Genomic DNA, 17,960 nt, shown 5'->3' on the forward strand with positions numbered 1-17,960 from the left:
AGAGAATATGAAGAGTGACAGTGAGACCGCAAAAACTGGAGTAGGACATTAAGCGTCAGCTAGCCAGGTTAAGAAAGCAACGGTACCATGCTGGACTTTGGACCAGGCTAACGGTAAGACAGTGGACTTTGGATCCGGAGACTGGAATCATCAAGGATTAACGGTTAAAGGAGGCATATATAAGCAGGCTGAACGCTAAACGCTGGACAGTCAAGGAGAACGAAAACGAGCGCGCCGAATCCCAGCAAGGACCGGAGTGAGCGGCGGAATTGTGGTGAAGACCCGGTTGACTGAGTCGGAGATTCCGTACGTTAACCAGGAAATTGCCTGTAGCGTCCGTAAGGACCGAGCAGGCGTGGTACCGGCACCACCAGTCAGAGCAGCCGTGGGGTTGACGTGTGGTTGCTCACCCGGCGATTGCTTGGAGGTCGCAGCCGTTTGCTACCGTGAGTCCGCATACGACAGCAATCTCTAGCCAAAGTGTCAAGCACCCAGCAAAGCAGTGCGCACCATTACGCGAGTCAAGACAGAAGCGATCCTTGTCTAGTTTCACTATTACTATTACCAAGCGGGTCTTCTTCCATTACCCCTAGACTTAACATTCGATCGCTTCCCTTTGGCTGGCGATATAGGGTAGATCCTTCGCCAGCATCACCCCTCAATTGTATTCCGTCCAAGGGATATAACCAAAATTATTAAAGACAATCTCAGCCCGAAAAAATAGTCTGGCTGCGACCTTATAATACCGGAAATGATAATCGAGCTGCCACATTTTGCAGTTCAATACATAATCCAGCTCTTCAATGCCATCACCACAGTCCCTTCATCTTACAGACCAATAAGTCTACTCTCATGTATTTTGAAACTATTAGAGAAATACCTGCTAATCCGACTTAAACTTCATCTGGGATTTTGTTGTGGGCGCTCAGATGGCGCTGGGTTATGTATTAAACTGCAGATTGTGGCATACATAACCCAGCTCTTCAATGCCATCACCAAACTTGGTAACTTCCCACTACGATGAAAGAGATCGATCATCATAATGATACCAAAGCCTAGTAAGAACCACACAGTCCCTTCATCTTACAGACCAATAAGTCTACTCTCATGTATTTTGAAACTATTGGAAAGCACTCACAAACTTCTAAAGTCATACCTCTACGACAGAATTTCAGTGCGGTGCAACACTGCCATGACCATGACGGGGATGGAGTCCCCCAAGGCAGTGTTCTTGGTCCCACTTTATGCCATCTATACAGCCGACATTCCTACAAACAGTCGCCTTACGGTATCCACGTTTGCCGTGATACAGCTATTCTTAGCCATTCAAGGTCCCCAATCGAAGCTAAAGCAGAGCTCGCATTGCACCTCATAGATATTAAAAAGTGGCTCTCTGTCTGGCGAATAAAAGTAAACGAGCAAAAATGCAAGTGACGTTTACGCTAAACAGACAAGACTGAACAAAATACTACTGCCGAGAGCAGATGAGGTAATGTCTGGTACATTGCCTCATCTGTAAGAACCACACAGTCCCTTCATCTTACAGACCAATAAGTCTACTCTCATGTATTTTGAAACTATTGGAAAGCACTCACAAACTTCTAAAGTCATACCTCTACGACAGAATTTCAGTGCGGTGCAACACTGCCATGACCATGACGGGGCTGGAGTCCCCCAAGGCAGTGTTCTTGGTCCCACTTTATGCCTCATCTATACAGCCGACATTCCTACAAACAGTCGCCTTACGGTATCCACGTTTGCCGTGACACAGCTATTCTTAGCCATTCAAGGCCCCCAATCGAAGCTAAAGCAGAGCTCGCATTGCACCTCATAGATATTAAAAAGTGGCTCTCTGTCTGGCGAATAAAAGTAAACGAGCAAAAATGCAAGTGACGTTTACGCTAAACAGACAAGACTGAACAAAATACTACTCCCGAGAGCAGATGAGGTAATGTCTGGTACATTGCCTCATCTGTAAGAACCACACAGTCCCTTCATCTTACAGACCAATAAGTCTACTCTCATGTATTTTGAAACTATTGGAAAGCACTCACAAACTTCTAAAGTCATACCTCTACGACAGAATTTCAGTGCGGTGCAACACTGCCATGACCATGACGGGGCTGGAGTCCCCCAAGGCAGTGTTCTTGGTCCCACTTTATGCCTCATCTATACAGCCGACATTCCTACAAACAGTCGCCTTACGGTATCCACGTTTGCCGTGACACAGCTATTCTTAGCCATTCAAGGTCCCCAATCGAAGCTAAAGCAGAGCTCGCATTGCACCTCATAGATATTAAAAAGTGGCTCTCTGACTGGCGAATAAAAGTATACGAGCAAAAATGCAAGTGACGTTTACGATAAACAGGTACATTGCCTCATCTGCTTTCGGGTGTGGTACATCTAGACAGAAGACTCACAAGCATATTGAAGCCAAAAAAATTCAACTTAAACCTTAAGCCATCAATTTACACTGGCTCATCAACGCTGGCTCTCACATCAGCCTAGACCACAAGCTTGTACTCTACAATTCCGTATTGAAACCCATCTAACACAATTCAGCAGTCGCTCCCATCTTCGTCGAAAGGACCTATCATCCCAGCGAAGAAATTTTTATCGTCGTTTAATCGAGAAACAGTTGGAAAAATAAAAGACCTGTTTAAAAATTTGTTAATGTTACGATTTTTAAACTTATTGTTAGTTCTTATACAAGAATGAATTCAATTCAATTAATTCATAATTATCCGTGTAAAAACCAAAAAATCAAAAAAATCTGCATTATATAGGGTGTTTTTTTTAGAGGTATAGAACTTTAAATTGCAATAAAACAACGATGGATTATTCGATTGACATGAATTTTATTGACATGAAAGATAATCTTGTGGCATTACATTTTAAATATGATTTCTGGCATATGACCGCCACGGCTGGCTCGGATGTAGTCCAATCTGGACGTCCAATTTGCAATGACTTTTTCCAATATTTGGCCGTATATCGGCAATAACACGGCGAATGTTGTCTTCCAAATGGTTTAGCGTTTGTGGCTTATCCGCATAGACCAATGACTTTACATAGCCCCACAAAAAGTAGTCTAGCGGTGTTAAATCACAAGATCTTGGAGGCTTATGAAAAATCGGGAACAACAGCAATCTCGTTTTGGGCCCATTCGACGAATCTACGCCTTGCTTGATGATCGTTTGGTTTCAATTCTTGCACGAGTTGGATTTTGTAAGCACGCATGACGAATTGCCAAACCAAACTGAGAATAAATCACTTGACAGCTGTTAAATCGGTCGCCATCTTGAACAGTAATGCCAACTTAAAGTTCTATACCTCTAAAAAAAACACCCGTTATTTCCGGTAATTTCTTTTGATTCATTTATGGTTACTCTAGATAACGCGTCGGCAACTTAACGTTCTTTCTTTCTGTTGTTGATTATGTATCCACATAACCATACACTTCGTTAGTGAATTGGGTTGCCGTTTTGCCTTTTTGATAAATGTTACCCAATTTAGCTTTTACGACATCGGATGACTCAAATTTTTATTAGATTTTTTTTTGTAAATTGCCACGCCCACTCTATCGCCCGTAAGGCGCCAAAGACTGTCATTGCTGAAGAGCCTGCGAATAACGGGTATCAGAGAGTCCGGAACAATAGCGTTCTCTCTTGTTTTTTATTTAATAACTCTTATTGCGATTTCTTCGTATTACCCTTTATTTATGTTATTTATGTTAACTAATCTGAGAGCTGTTAGGAATCTTTGTAGATGGATCCTTTTTCCATAAAGTTCCGGTATGTTTGAAATTATTTCCATCATATATGCCCTTTGGGCGCTAGCTAAATCTTCAGTTGGTGGCATGATTTTTATAACAAATTTATAACTAGGGTATTAAGTATGCTTGGCACTGTTAACTTGAACTTGTGTCTTGTTTTTACATTAACTAAATTCGTTCGGAACCTATTTAACAATGTTGACACTTGAGACAAATGATTTATATCGAGTATTCCTATATTATCATGTATCAATTGTCGTGCTTTGTCAAAGCGTTCTACCAATATTTTTGCATGTTTATTTAGATGCCTTGCTGGCCGTCAGTCGGGTGATGGACAAGGGGAATAACGTGTAGTTTCATGCTTGCTAGAAGAACGCGCCGTAATTGTCCATACACCCGGAAGTGCGACTATACTCTCCACGCGAGGGCGGCTGGAAACAGGTCCCCTGGCAAGGTTATGTCCCTGCCAGAGAATGCTGGTAGTCGGGCTTCCCGGGCCGGACTAAGGTGTCATTCGACCCGAGAGTCAGCCTGACTGAGGGCCCGGGTCACAAAATAGCTCAGTCTCAAACGGAGAGCCCCGCAACTCCTAAAAAAAACTACCCAAACGGCAGTGACGACTGAGTCTGGCCGTACAAACTTCAAGGCAGCGAAGTAGGCCAGTGAGCCCAACTGTCTGGCCAACACCGCAGGATCGGGTTCGGGTGAACCCCGCCTCAAATCTGAGGCGACTGAGTGCAAGCCGCCCAAAGCCGTCGCCATGGGAACCCATGGCCCTAGAGCCATGATGCCCCCTTCAGGCGCAGCCAAGGACGGCAAGCACCCAGTGGCATCCGGTAAAGGCAAACATACCTACGCAGAGAAACGATCTGCAGGTCAAATCCTACGCAGCCAGGAGAGATAAAAAACGGCTCTTCGGCTGAGTGGATGAAGAAGGTGCAATGGGCTAAATCCGTTTTGCCAAGGAAGGCAAGGGGGCCCCCAAATCACCCAAGCCCACAGAGGTCAAAAAGCGACCTCCACCTAAGAGGGAGCGCTCCCAGGACGTCCCCTCCGACCCCTCCACGTAACAAGTGGAAGTGGGTGGACGAAATGGAGGGACCAACAAACCAGGCTTTCCTTATCCTAAACAAGGAGTCCCTAGCTCCCATTGAGGCCGCCCACGGGGAGCTAAACTTCGGGTTTAGCTCAGTGACTATAAAGGTCTACAAATCGGACTCCGCCAAGGAGGATCAGGAAGGTAGTGGAGGAGTGATCGAGGAGATCGCCTCCGAGATCGAGGCTTTGGAAACCGAGGACGGCTACTCGACCGATGCCTCAATCCTCCGCAGCCTTGCGAGCATGGGTCAATTGACAGACCTGGACACATCGGACGAGGAGGGAACCGATACAACCGTGGTGGAGAGGCCCACAGCAGATTTCCGTGAGGCTTCTGCAGATAAACCTCCACCACAGTAAGGAGCTTCCGCTGCTCTTCAACTCCATCTGGCTGAAGATGGAGCCGGCATAGTCCTAATCCAGGAACCTTGGATAGTGGGAGGAAAGGTTTCGGGATTAGGGACTAAGGAATATAAGCTTCTAACAGCTCCCAGCGAAGGTAAAATAAGAGCCTGCATTCTACCAAAAAAGCACCTTAGCATTTTTCTGCTCCATATTTACAGCGATGCAGACAACGCGGCAGCCACCGTGGAGAGTCAGCCATCTCCATTCCGAGTGCTGTCATCGTACATGGCCTACAAAAGGCAAGAACCGCCGGATGAACTGGTAAGGAGACTGGTAGAAGACAGCGAAAAGCAAAACATAGGCCTACTAATAGGCTGTGATGCTAACGCCCACCATACACAATGGGAAAGTACAGACACAAACGACCGCAGTGAGTCTCTTTTTAACTTTATCTTTAGTTCAAATCTCTTCATATGTAATAAAGGTAATGACCCCACCTTTATCATTAAGAACCGAAAATAGGTAATAGACCTAACTCTCGTCTCTAAACCACTACTGGAGGGTGCTAGATAAGCACTCTTTCTCGGACCACAGGTACATAGAAACGACCCTCACAATCAACCCCTCAAAACCAGCAGTTTTCACAAACCCAAGGAAGTCATAAATATTACATAAATATTTTAAGGGAAAAAATCCCAACGGATCCCCCTCCATACCCCCAAACAATCTCTAGTCTAAACGAACTAATTTTAACTTTCACAGAAACCTGCAACTGTGCACTAAAAAAGGCCTGCCCCAATAGCAAGCGCAAAAGAAAAAGAAAACCTCCCTGGTGGTCAGCAGAACTGTCCCCCCTCTGAATGGACTGCAGAACCCTTTTTAACAGGGCCAAGGCAGGAAATGAGGAGGCCCTGTGGACCGCCTAAAAGAGAGCCCTTGCAAACTACCAAAAAGCCATCAGGAAAGCAAAGCGATCCTCGTGGCATTCCTTCTGCTCAGAAACTGAAAACACAACTGAAGCAGCCAGACTTAGAAAAATACTATCCAAATCGGCCACAACCCTAGGCTACCTTAAAAGAGCAGATGGCTCCTGGACCAGCACGAGTGAGGAATCTCTGGAGATACTTCTAGACACTCACTTCCCAGGAAACAGCCAAAACGCTCTCACTCCCCAACAAACAAACGCCACACTGGCAAGTACTGTGCATAGACCCAAAGAACCTCCATTGGACCATACACAGTTTTAAACCATACAAATCTGGCTAGAGTCCCATATTGTCTTCATCCCCAAAGCTGGGAAAGCGTCACACACGACCCCCAAGGACTTCAGACCAATCAGTCTGTCAGCCTTCCTACTAAAGACCCTTGAAAGAGTCATCGGCCTGCATCTGAGAACACGCAACACGCCTAAAAGAAAGAAAAATCGACAAAGACAGCACTACACTCTCTCGTCTCTAAGATAGAAAAATCAATGTCCCAAAAGGAATATACACTGGTAGCTTTCCTAGACATAGAAGGAGCTTTTAACAACGTCATCCCAACGGCGATTACCGGAGCCCTGACAAACCTTGGGGTGGACCGCCACTTGGTGGGACTCATAAACCAACTGCTCACCTGCAGGAAGGTTATGCCTTCACTAGGCGCGTCAACCCTCATTAGGCACGTCAGCAGAGGCAAGGTGGCGTCCTCTCCCCACTTCTATGGAACATAGCAGTCAACTCGATTCTACGCGACATGGGAGGGGGGGGGCTGCCGGATAATAGCCTATCCGGATGACGTTGCTATCATCTTCACAGGCAAATACCCCAAAATGCTATGCGATCTCATGAGCGAAAAACTTCAGATATAAAAAAGCTTCAATTGCACTTTTCACGTGCAAGAAAGCAATAGGGCTCAAATGGGGCATGACACCCTATATAGTAAACTGGATATATACGGCCATTGTCAGACCAATACTACTGCACGGAGTCGTGGTATGGTGGCCGGCTCTGAAAAAGAAATCCAGCATAAAAATGCTAGCAAAAATGCAAAGAGCTGCAGCACTCAGCAGTGCTTTACGCACCACCCCAAACGAAGCCCTAAATGCCATACTCAACTTCCCAAGCCCAGAACTAGCTGGCATGGAACAGGCTACAGTAGCGGCAATCAGGCTTAGAGATACCACACAGGGGAACCCACAAGAAATAGTCCCCTCCAGGACAGACTACTGCACTCCAACGGAGTACATACAAACACCTTTCAACACAATCATCCCAGAGAGTGACGATTGGAACTCACGAACACCTGGCCCCCGGAATGCTATATGCTTCTATACGGACGGGTCAAAACTACAGAACAGAGTAGGAGGAGGAGTTTACTCCGAACAGCTAGGCCTAGGCATCTCATTCAGACTCCCTGATCATTGCAGCATTTTCCAAGCTGAAGTGGCAGCAATAAGGGAGGCCGTAAAATACTTAAAATCACTAAAGCCGGAAGGCTCACATGTAAACATTTTTAGTGACAGCCAAGCAGCTATCAAATCGATTGGATCAATCTCTAGTCACTCGAAAACAGTATCGAATTGCCGATCATCTTTACACGAGATGACACAACAATTCGTAATCAGCCTTATATGGGTACCCGGACACAGGGACATAGGAGGCAACTGCATCGCAGATGAATTAGCTCGAGAAGGCACTACCGCGCCACTCATACAAGAGATGGAGGGCATGAGTATGCCTTTAGCCACTTGTAAGCTACTACTTAGGGAAAACCTAAACCGTAACAAACAGACAATATGGGAAAATACCACACACTTTCGCCTTACACGCCAAATATGGACAAAAATAAGCTCAAAGAGAACGTCAAAACTTTTAAGATTGACCAAAGCAAACCTCAGCACTGCTATGAGAGTCATTACAGGGCATTGGTTGATAGGCACCCATGCCAGAAGACTAAATGCCCCGTATAACGATTTCTGCCGTAGCTGCAGGGACGAAGAACTGGAAGAAACGGTAGAGCATCTACTATGCCACTGTCAGCACTGCAAGCGAAAAGACTTGCTCAATTAGGAAGCAGATTCCTGATAGACACGTCCGACCTGTCCGACACCGGTCCACATGGTATACAAAAATTCACCAGCGCCTCTGGCTGGGGAAACTGCTTGAGTAAGGCTTTTTGTACGAATTATTAAATGTCGATTTAATTTCGCTTAGCCTAACCGCAATTTATTGCCACTCCATTTATCGTTACAACAATGTATCTTTAACAATGGGGGCAATCTTCTATCTTTGTTGTTTGTCAGAGGTAGTGGTTAACCTCGACTATTTCTCAAATTCCAATGTAACGTATTAAAAAAAAAAAGGTATATATTTTTATAAATGCCAATTTTATTATTTTTTGTTTTGTTTTAATTTCCGTATAGTATTTAATATAACAGTTATAGTATCCAGTTTGCACTCTATGTAATGCTAACGGGTTTTTAAGTTTTCTCCCTCGTTGACGCAGTGGGCGGTACTGCCTACAGCGCTCTTGATATCCCACGTCAGCGTAATGAGCGGCCGGCTCATACGGTTGGTTCGGTCGGTCCCTCGCAGTCAGCTGGGCATACCCTTCTTAGCTCGGGTATTCTCTTTATTCCTGGTGCAGCAACTGTATTATTGCATATATTCAGTATTTCTGATTTTTTCTGATTTAACACATATAACTAAGTAATAATTTTCTCGTACATCCTCGTTGGTAGTAGAGATGGAAGCAGAAAGAGGGTACCGGTTCGCGCGGTACTGCCGCAAAGCAATGCTACCCGCGATAGTCTGGACGCCTATTCCGCCGCCCTCCCTCCCCTCCTGGCGTCCTTTTTTGCCTCACATCACATTATGGGACCTCCTTCGTGCGTGAAGCTCCTTGGCTTTCCGCACTAGTTCTCCTAGAAAAACCAGGCCAGCGATGACCATAGCGGCATCGTCCGAAATTGTGCGAAAGGGCTGTCCTCACCGAGCACTGTTGGCAGGTCGCTTCAACACCGCGCGTGTACGACTTGGTCGAAAATGGTCGTAAATAAATTAAATAAATTAAATAAATTAAATAAATTAAATAAATTAAATAAATTAAATAAATAAATAAATTAAATAAATAAAAAAAAAAAAAAAAAAAAAAAAAAAAAAAAAAAAAAAAAAAAAAAAAAAAAAAAAAAAAATAAATAAATTAAATAAATTAAATAAATTAAATAAATTAAATAAATTAAATAAATTAAATAAATTAAATAAATTAAATAAATTAAATAAATTAAATAAATTAAATAAATTAAATAAATTAAATAAATTAAATAAATTAAATAAATTAAATAAATTAAATAAATTAAATAAATTAAATAAATTAAATAAATTAAATAAATTAAATAAATTAAATAAATTAAATAAATTAAATAAATTAAATAAATTAAATAAATTAAATAAATTAAATAAATTAAATAAATTAAATAAATTAAATAAATAAAAATTAAATAAATTAAATAAATTAAATAAATTAAATAAATTAAATAAATTAAATAAATTAAATAAATTAAATAAATTAAATAAATTAAATAAATTAAATAAATTAAATAAATTAAATAAATTAAATAAATTCAATAAATTCAATAAATTCAATAAATTCAATAAACTAAATAAATTAAATAAATAAATTGAATATTTAATAAAAAATAAAAATAACAAGCGACAAGTAAATCTATTAATTTTTTTTTTAACGCGCGAGTCCCACGGTCACACCTCCCGCCCACTGACTGAGGGGCGCTGCCGTGTATCGTACGGCTCGAATCGCGGGAAGATAGACGCAATATAGAAGACAGCAAAGGACGAGGAAATATATATATAAGAACGGCAGAGAGTCAGAATTACAGATAGTGGGATATAATCTATTATAATTCTCTGTAGAGATCAAGCATCTCATAGTTAGATCTACATTGATTGTAAATTAGGGGTGCGTAATTTCTTGAAAATCTGCCGACTAACTAAGTCGGGACTATCAACTTCACCACGAATAAGGTTAAAAGTAAAGAGGTAATCTAAGGAGTGCATCCCAATTAAGGTGCCGTAAGGCAAAAAGTAAGAAGTTCTTTTGAACCGATTTAATGCGGTCCGAGGAGGCTTCATATTGTGGACTTTACACAGGTGATCCATACTCAAGAATCGGACTGACTTGATAGATGATGAATAAGGTCTTGATGATCATCAAATTCCTTTGACCACCGTTTTATAAAACCAAGCACACCCCTGGCCTTATTGAAAATAGACGAAATATGGTCTGAAATTTTAAGTTTAAGTAAAATTTAACACTAAGATCATCAAAATGTATTATTCTGTCCAACGAGCAACCACTTAGAGTGTAAGTCGCGTGTATTGAGTTGACACGACAAAAGGTCATAACTTTACACCTGGAGCCATTTAAGTTTAATACGTTATCACGGCACCAGGTTTGAAAGCTTTCTAGATCGGATTGTAAGTCCAAATGCGAGAAGTATCCTTATACTGCAGGCATAATTTTACATCGTCAGCGTACAGCTTTATTATTAAGGGAAGGTCGTTAATAAATAAGGTAAGGTCCGGTAGGACACCGGAAATGACTCGGAGTATACAAGAAAGACAATTTTTAAAGAGAACACGTTCCGTCCTGCCATTCAGATAACTTAGAATCAAATTTAGGAGATCAACAGGGAAACCTAATAAATCAAGTTTCCTTACTAAAAGCGAATGATTAACAAAGTCAAATGCTTTAATAAAATCCGTGTAGTATTTTTGAAGCCCTGTATTTCGAAGTAGGTTAGCTCCAGAAGGTTATTAGTTGTTAATCTGCGTTTCGTGAACACATGCTGATATGCTGATATAATTTACCTACAAAGGTGCTGCAATTGAGGAGTGATAACGTGTTCCAAAAGCTAAGGGATAGCCAATAATTTCGAGATTCCTGATTGCATCCGATTTGCAACCTTTTTTATGGAGAGGGATCACAACGGACTCCTTCCATATATGGGGGAACTGTGAAGATTCCAGAGATAAGTTAAACAGTTTCAGTAGATGCTTGCACAAGGTTTCCGCACAGAATCTAAGAACACAGCCAGGAATTCCGTCGGGACCTGGCAAATAGATAGGCTTAACATGCTGAAAATCATAAAGAATTGTTTGGGATCCTTTGCGAATTGGAACTTACAATGGTTTAAATAATTCTTATAACAGTGAGCACTAAGTACGGTAAAATGTAACCGAACAATTACATATTTAGAAGATATAGACTGAGAACCGGTATTTTTAAATTTTGTATAAAGTCTGGACTTAACATTTCTAAGATGTATCAACTTTTTATTAAATTAAGAAGGTTTGGTAGAGATGGACGGATAGTACATCGGAACACAGTAGTTAATAAATGATTTGATTGCAGTATAAAAAATATTTATGGCATCGGCCATTATGTTGCAAGAATAAAGATCGGACCACTTAAAGCCAGATATAAAATGATTTAGCCTCAAAATGTATCTGGCCTCTCTTTTATTACGGTACCAGTGTCGATTGTCACCTCGAAAGTTGGATGATCCTATGGTTGACTAAGATGTGCTACTCTAGTCAGAAACAAACTCTCAGGACTTGTTACGAAGCATAGATCCAATAATCGACCAAAATAATTCTGAATATAATTAAATTTCGACAACGATATGTCGAGCAAGCCGTCAATAAAGTCATGCTGTTGTGGTAGTTAAGTCAGGATGGCAACCCAATAGGAGCTATCGCAATCATTTGCCAACGAACCATCAAAGCCAAGTTCAGATCCTGGCAAAATATTTCCAGATAAAATATCGCATAAATCCTCGAAAAGGATCTTGGTAAAGCAACGGTCACACTCGATCTTTATACTTCCGTTCTCTTTCCTGGAAGGCGTGATCGAGTGCAGTTCAACTTTTCGCAGCGTCCCCAAATTAATCGACAAGCATCTTGCCGACCGGAGAAGTGTTTTTTCAAAGCAAAAACTGTCAATAGTTTTTTTAATTGTGCTTTAACATTAATTGGTAAGCTTTCGAGTGCGTTCGATCGCCAGTGCTTAACAATTGATTTCAAAAATAGCGTCTGCTGCTTCTTCTACGTGAACACATCGGCTTTGTGTGCATATTTTCTTTGCCTTCATCGCGCACATGCATTTGGTGCGCTGTCCCTGTCGCACACATCGAATAGACGTGTCTTCTGCTTCTTCATCCGTGAATTGCTTCTATTCATCCGCATTGCATGAATATTCGGGCACGAGCCGATTACAGCGAGAAGCTGATGGTTGTAACGCTGCTTTCGCTGCCTACTTAAAGCAATGATCCTGTCCAAACTTTATTACTTGAGTACCTTTCGAGTAGTTTTCGATATATGTGTTAATTATACCCGTTACTCGTAGAGTAAAAGGTTATACTAGATTCGTTGAAAAGTATGTAACAGGCAGAAGGAAGCGTTTCCGACCATAAAAAGTATATATATTCTTGATCAGGATCAATAGCCGAGTCGATTTGGCCTTGTCCGTCCGTCTGTCTGTCCGTATGAACGTCGAGATCTCAGGAAATACAAAAGCTAGAAAGTTGAGATTAAGCATACAGACTCCAGGAACATAGACGCAGCGCAAGTTTGCTGCCACGCCTACTCAAACGCCCACAAAGCGCCCAAAACTGCCACGCCCACACTTTTGAAAAATGTTTTAATATTTTTTCATTTTTGTATTGGTGTTGTAAATTTCTATCGATTTGTCAAAAAAATTTTTGCCACGCCCACTCTAACGTCCACAAACCGCGCAAAGCTGCCACGCCCACACTTTTGAAAAATGTTTTGATATTTTTTCATTTTTGTTATAGTCTTGTAAATTTCTATCGATTTGCCAAAAAAACTTTTTGCCACGCCCACTTTAACGCCCACAAACCGCCAAAAACTGTCAGTGTTGAAGACCTCCTTCGCACTTTCATTAGCTGAGTAACGGGTATCAGATAGTCGGGGAACTCGACTATAGCGTTCTCTCTTGTTTTTCTATGAATATATTCTTATAAACTCTACGATTCTAATTTAGCGTACTTTGTGAAAGATCTGAAAAATATATATGTGATTTTCACAACTTAAATTAATACCCACAGCTACACATCAACAGTCATCAGGCCTGCTGACATCGATGGAAAGTGCGTAAGTACGGCATAGCCGTAAATCATATAACACCCTAACATATACATATGTATATAACGGGTGTTTTTTTTAGAGGTATAGAACTTTAAGTTGGCATTACTGTTCAAGATGGCGACCGATTTAACAGCTGTCAAGTGATTTATTCTCAGTTTGGTTTGGCAATTCGTCATGCGTGCTTACAAAATCCAACTCGTGCAAGAATTGAAACCAAACGATCATCAAGCAAGGCGTAGATTCGTCGAATGGGCCCAAAACGAGATTGCTGTTGTTCCCGATTTTTCATAAGCCTCCAAGATCTTGTGATTTAACACCGCTAGACTACTTTTTGTGGGGCTATGTAAAGTCATTGGTCTATGCGGATAAGCCACAAACGCTAAACCATTTGGAAGACAACATTCGCCGTGTTATTGCCGATATACGGCCAAATATTGGAAAAAGTCATTGCAAATTGGACGTCCAGATTGGACTACATCCGAGCCAGCCGTGGCGGTCATATGCCAGAAATCATATTTAAAATGTAATGCCACAAGATTATCTTTCATGTCAATAAAATTCATGTCAATCGAATAATCCATCGTTGTTTTATTGCAATTTAAAGTTCTATACCTCTAAAAAAAACACCCTATACAATAAGAGATTGCTAAATAGTGCTTTAAAAATTCCTTGCCTTAACTAACTTTATATATAATTTTCGCAATTTAAAGATGCTAAGGTCTAAATATCAATTAATAGTAGTTGTCTTAATTATTTTCCTTTTTGTTTGCTGTATACAAACAAAAGTACTCAATAACGTATAAACCTAAACGTATAAACCTTTCTTAACGTATAAACCTAAACTCTAGATTCTACTTCTAAACTCTAAATGTATCAAAATTATGTCTTTTTGGGCACCAAATGGTATGTAAAGCAGTTGTTGTAAAAGGGTGGAGTCCTAATGGATTTCACAGGTAGGGTGGGTAAGAACGAGGGCAATAAGATCTGGTCCTCGTCTTCAATAGGTACACTTTCTTGTCTGATTCTCAAAGGTTTGGTTATCGTATCTAACTTTGCTGTATTATAGCTATGACTCTTGTTCATCTTAACACAAAACCCACGCCCATTTTCCCTGAGCCAGCTGGTCAAAAAGATAGTCAGAGTGTGTTGAGGTGGACAACGCTCATTGAGTGTTATAACTAAAGAACTATCCCGATGCCTGATTAGGCATCTGCCGTTTGACAGCCGAGGTTCCCGTTAATAAACAATCCATCCACTTTGAGTTTCAGTCAGGTATTTTTTCTATCTGTTCGGTAATAATCGAACATTATAGTTAAACAACATTACAATTTGAGTAATTGATTCTTAGGATTTATACTTCTGATTCAAAGTCGGTTCTATAACAGGAGTTCACTATTCAAAACTTACCTTCTTATCATTTAGAATTGAGATCTTCTCAAGCTAAATAGTTTCGGCTAGTTACTCTTCTAATTGGTAAAACTTCATAAATAAATGAATGACATTTATCTTACAACTCTGTATTGACATACCGTAAATTGAATTATACATCTTTACTACTTAGGGTAAGACGCGCATTACCTTTTTGTCGCTTACCTTTTATCTCTTTTCCCTTACCTTTGATCGTTGGATATTACCGTTTATCTTTTAGCGTTTCTTGCCTACAATTGATACTTTGAATTTATCGCCTACCTTTCGTGTTATAACGTGAGGATTCGCTAGATTTTATATACTCGTAGTAATGAAAATTTAGCTGACCTAGAGAGGGAAGTGTCGGTGACATGCACCATCTGCAACAGGCCAGTATGTAATTTGGATTTGGTTGAAAACCGTAAACATTCTTTTCCCGTCTGTAGTCAGCCATGTTCTCAATCCGAGCCAGGATCTCATTTGGCTGTTTCCACTAAACCTCAGGGTAACAAAATTGTAACTCGTTCAGCCTCTCGGAATACAACAAAACAGAACGGGAAGTCTGATCCAAATTCTTAACAAGAAATTGCTAGCAGGGATAGTTAAGATTTCAGAGTCATGACAGGAGACCGTGTTGAACAAATAATCCAGAGTTTAACGCAGTCCTTTCAAGCAGTCCTTTCTAACATCAGTGACAGAACAAATCACTATGGCTTTCACTCAATTGAATAGATCCACATTTGCTAATAATAGACAGAGTGAGCCGCAGCAGGACATATTAACTAATTTCAATTTTCAAAAGTGCCATGCCTCGCCGCATTGCAGATTCCCTTCGTGAACCAATGCAGGACAGTGTAATTACTGTGGAAGTTCGTCATAATCTCAAACCAGAGATCAAGCACGAACTACTGAATATTCACACACCAAACTAAGCAACATTGCGTAAGGAATGCCATCGTCACGAAGAATTCTTTCGTTGCACTCGGACGAAACCAATCCACCGTGCGTTTTGTGAACGCAATCCTCCATGAAGATGATTCCGAATATCAGTCTAAGGAAGAACATGATGTCGAGAACGTACTGGAACTGCGATGAATTAAATCACGGTTACCAGAATTGCCTTAAAACACAACGTGGATGTGGAACACCGGTAGTGTACAAGCCCAACTGCGCAAAATTTAATTCGGCCTCGGAAAACTCCCAACAGGACATTCGTTCTACAAAGAAAACGGATGTCCGCCGTTAGCCTTACCCCACATTACGTATCATTACCCCACACCTTCAATCCATATCATTTGCGATTGCTGGAGGACGCAGGTCGTAAATTCCAAATATTTAATACCAATTCTATTCATCATTGTGAACGACGATCATCACGGCGAATTCGCAAATTTTAGATTCTTAAAAGATCATTCAATCGTTTTACCATTTCATCAACCGTTCACAATAAAAACGATATTCGGCCACTCACAAACATTGACATATTTGGTCAATCGCATTTAGTGGCGCCAACAAAAGCGTTATAGGTGGTGAGCTAGCTCAACAAATAATATCAGCTAAGCCATTTCATAAATTTAAATCGGTTGCTGCTGATGGCCTAACTCAAAGTGTTGCAGACACTATTAAAATTCCCTTGACTTACAACTCAATTGACAATAACTTTGAATTCTTAATAGTACCTTCCACCACCAACGAGATCAATTGTGAACCTGAAGAACACTTTACGCGCTTACGATTGTCTACTTCACAAAAATCGAACTTACAGAAAGTCATATACTTTTTCCCATCGTTCGAAAATGAGGGCTTTGGATAAACTAATCTGATAGAGCACAGTATCGACACATCAAATGCGAAACCAAGCAAACACCGGTTTTATCCACTTTTGCCACCTAAAGAAAAACTTTTGTGTTTAGAAATCGATCGCATGATTATGATGGATCATATTAAAGATGCACCTTTATCGCCCGATTTTGTCTCGATGCTAGAAAATGAAATGCAGTACTGTACAGGACGCATACCTACAGGACGTATACCAATACATATTATGGTGTAAGAATGCTAATCACGGGCCAGGATATATACTCAGCGAGCCCAGGATCCTCCACAGAAATAATTGTTTGTGAGACAGGCGGGCTTAAAGGGGCCTGCTGGCCAGGGTTTTAATATGGAGGATCGGGAAGAATGTAGGAGATGAGGGGCGCCGCTGGGGCGAAGATGAAATCCCACCCAGGAAACGACTTCGATACGCGGGGCCCTTCCCCGAACGGGGCTAGAAGGGAAAATCTCGTCCGGGAAAACGGCTGCGGTGCGCAGGGCTTTCCCGACCGTGGCTAGAGGGGGAGGAGTCTCGTCCGGAGAAAATGGCTGCGATTTGCGGGGCCGTTCCCCGAACGGGGCTAGAGGGGGAAGAAGTCTCGCTCGGGAAAACGGCTGCGATTCGCGGGGCCGCTTTCGAACGGGGCTAGAGGGGAGGGAAGGATGATTGGGGAGAAAGGATTGAAATTGTCCGGTTTTCGGTCTCATATATTCACAATTCTTTATAAATATATTAGCTACCTAGAACTAGACGCTGTTAGATTTCCCCACACACACACACGTTTCCCGCCAGGGGGGTCAGCTCGAGCCCCGGCTCACCCAAATTTACTCCACCAGGATGGTGGACAGGCTACCTATGATGGCTTCCAGCATCCGTTGTCCTTCGTCCTGATCCTCCTGTAATCTTCCAGTCGGGGCGGTCGACATGCCACTCCTGCCCTCGTGGCCACTGGTATTTACAACTTGTAGTGTCCCTCGGGGCCGTCCATTTAGCTCGGCGGTCCTATTCCAACTCTCGATCGGCGGACAGCGGTTCGTCCAGCAACCCCCCTTTGCCGCCAACCGCTCTGCCCGCACAAGCGTTGTCGCTTCGGCCGACCCGAGGTGGAAAACCACGTGGCGACGTCGGGTTTTGGCTTGCCTGCCACCATGTGCATCGGCCGATCGTGGCTGTGCTAGTTGCGTCGCAGTGGCTCTTCCGCTATGAGCTCTGCCGATAATGTCGTGCGTTGCGTCGCTTTGGCTCTGCCGCTGTGGGCTCGGCCGATAATGTCGTGCGATGCGTGGGGAGGCTCTGCCGATAATGTCATGCGTTGCGTTGTTTTGGCTCTGCCGCTGTGGGCTCGGCCGTGTTG

Source organism: Drosophila santomea, chromosome 2L (genome assembly GCF_016746245.2).
Source record: "Drosophila santomea strain STO CAGO 1482 chromosome 2L, Prin_Dsan_1.1, whole genome shotgun sequence".
Lineage (NCBI taxonomy): Eukaryota > Metazoa > Arthropoda > Insecta > Diptera > Drosophilidae > Drosophila > Drosophila santomea.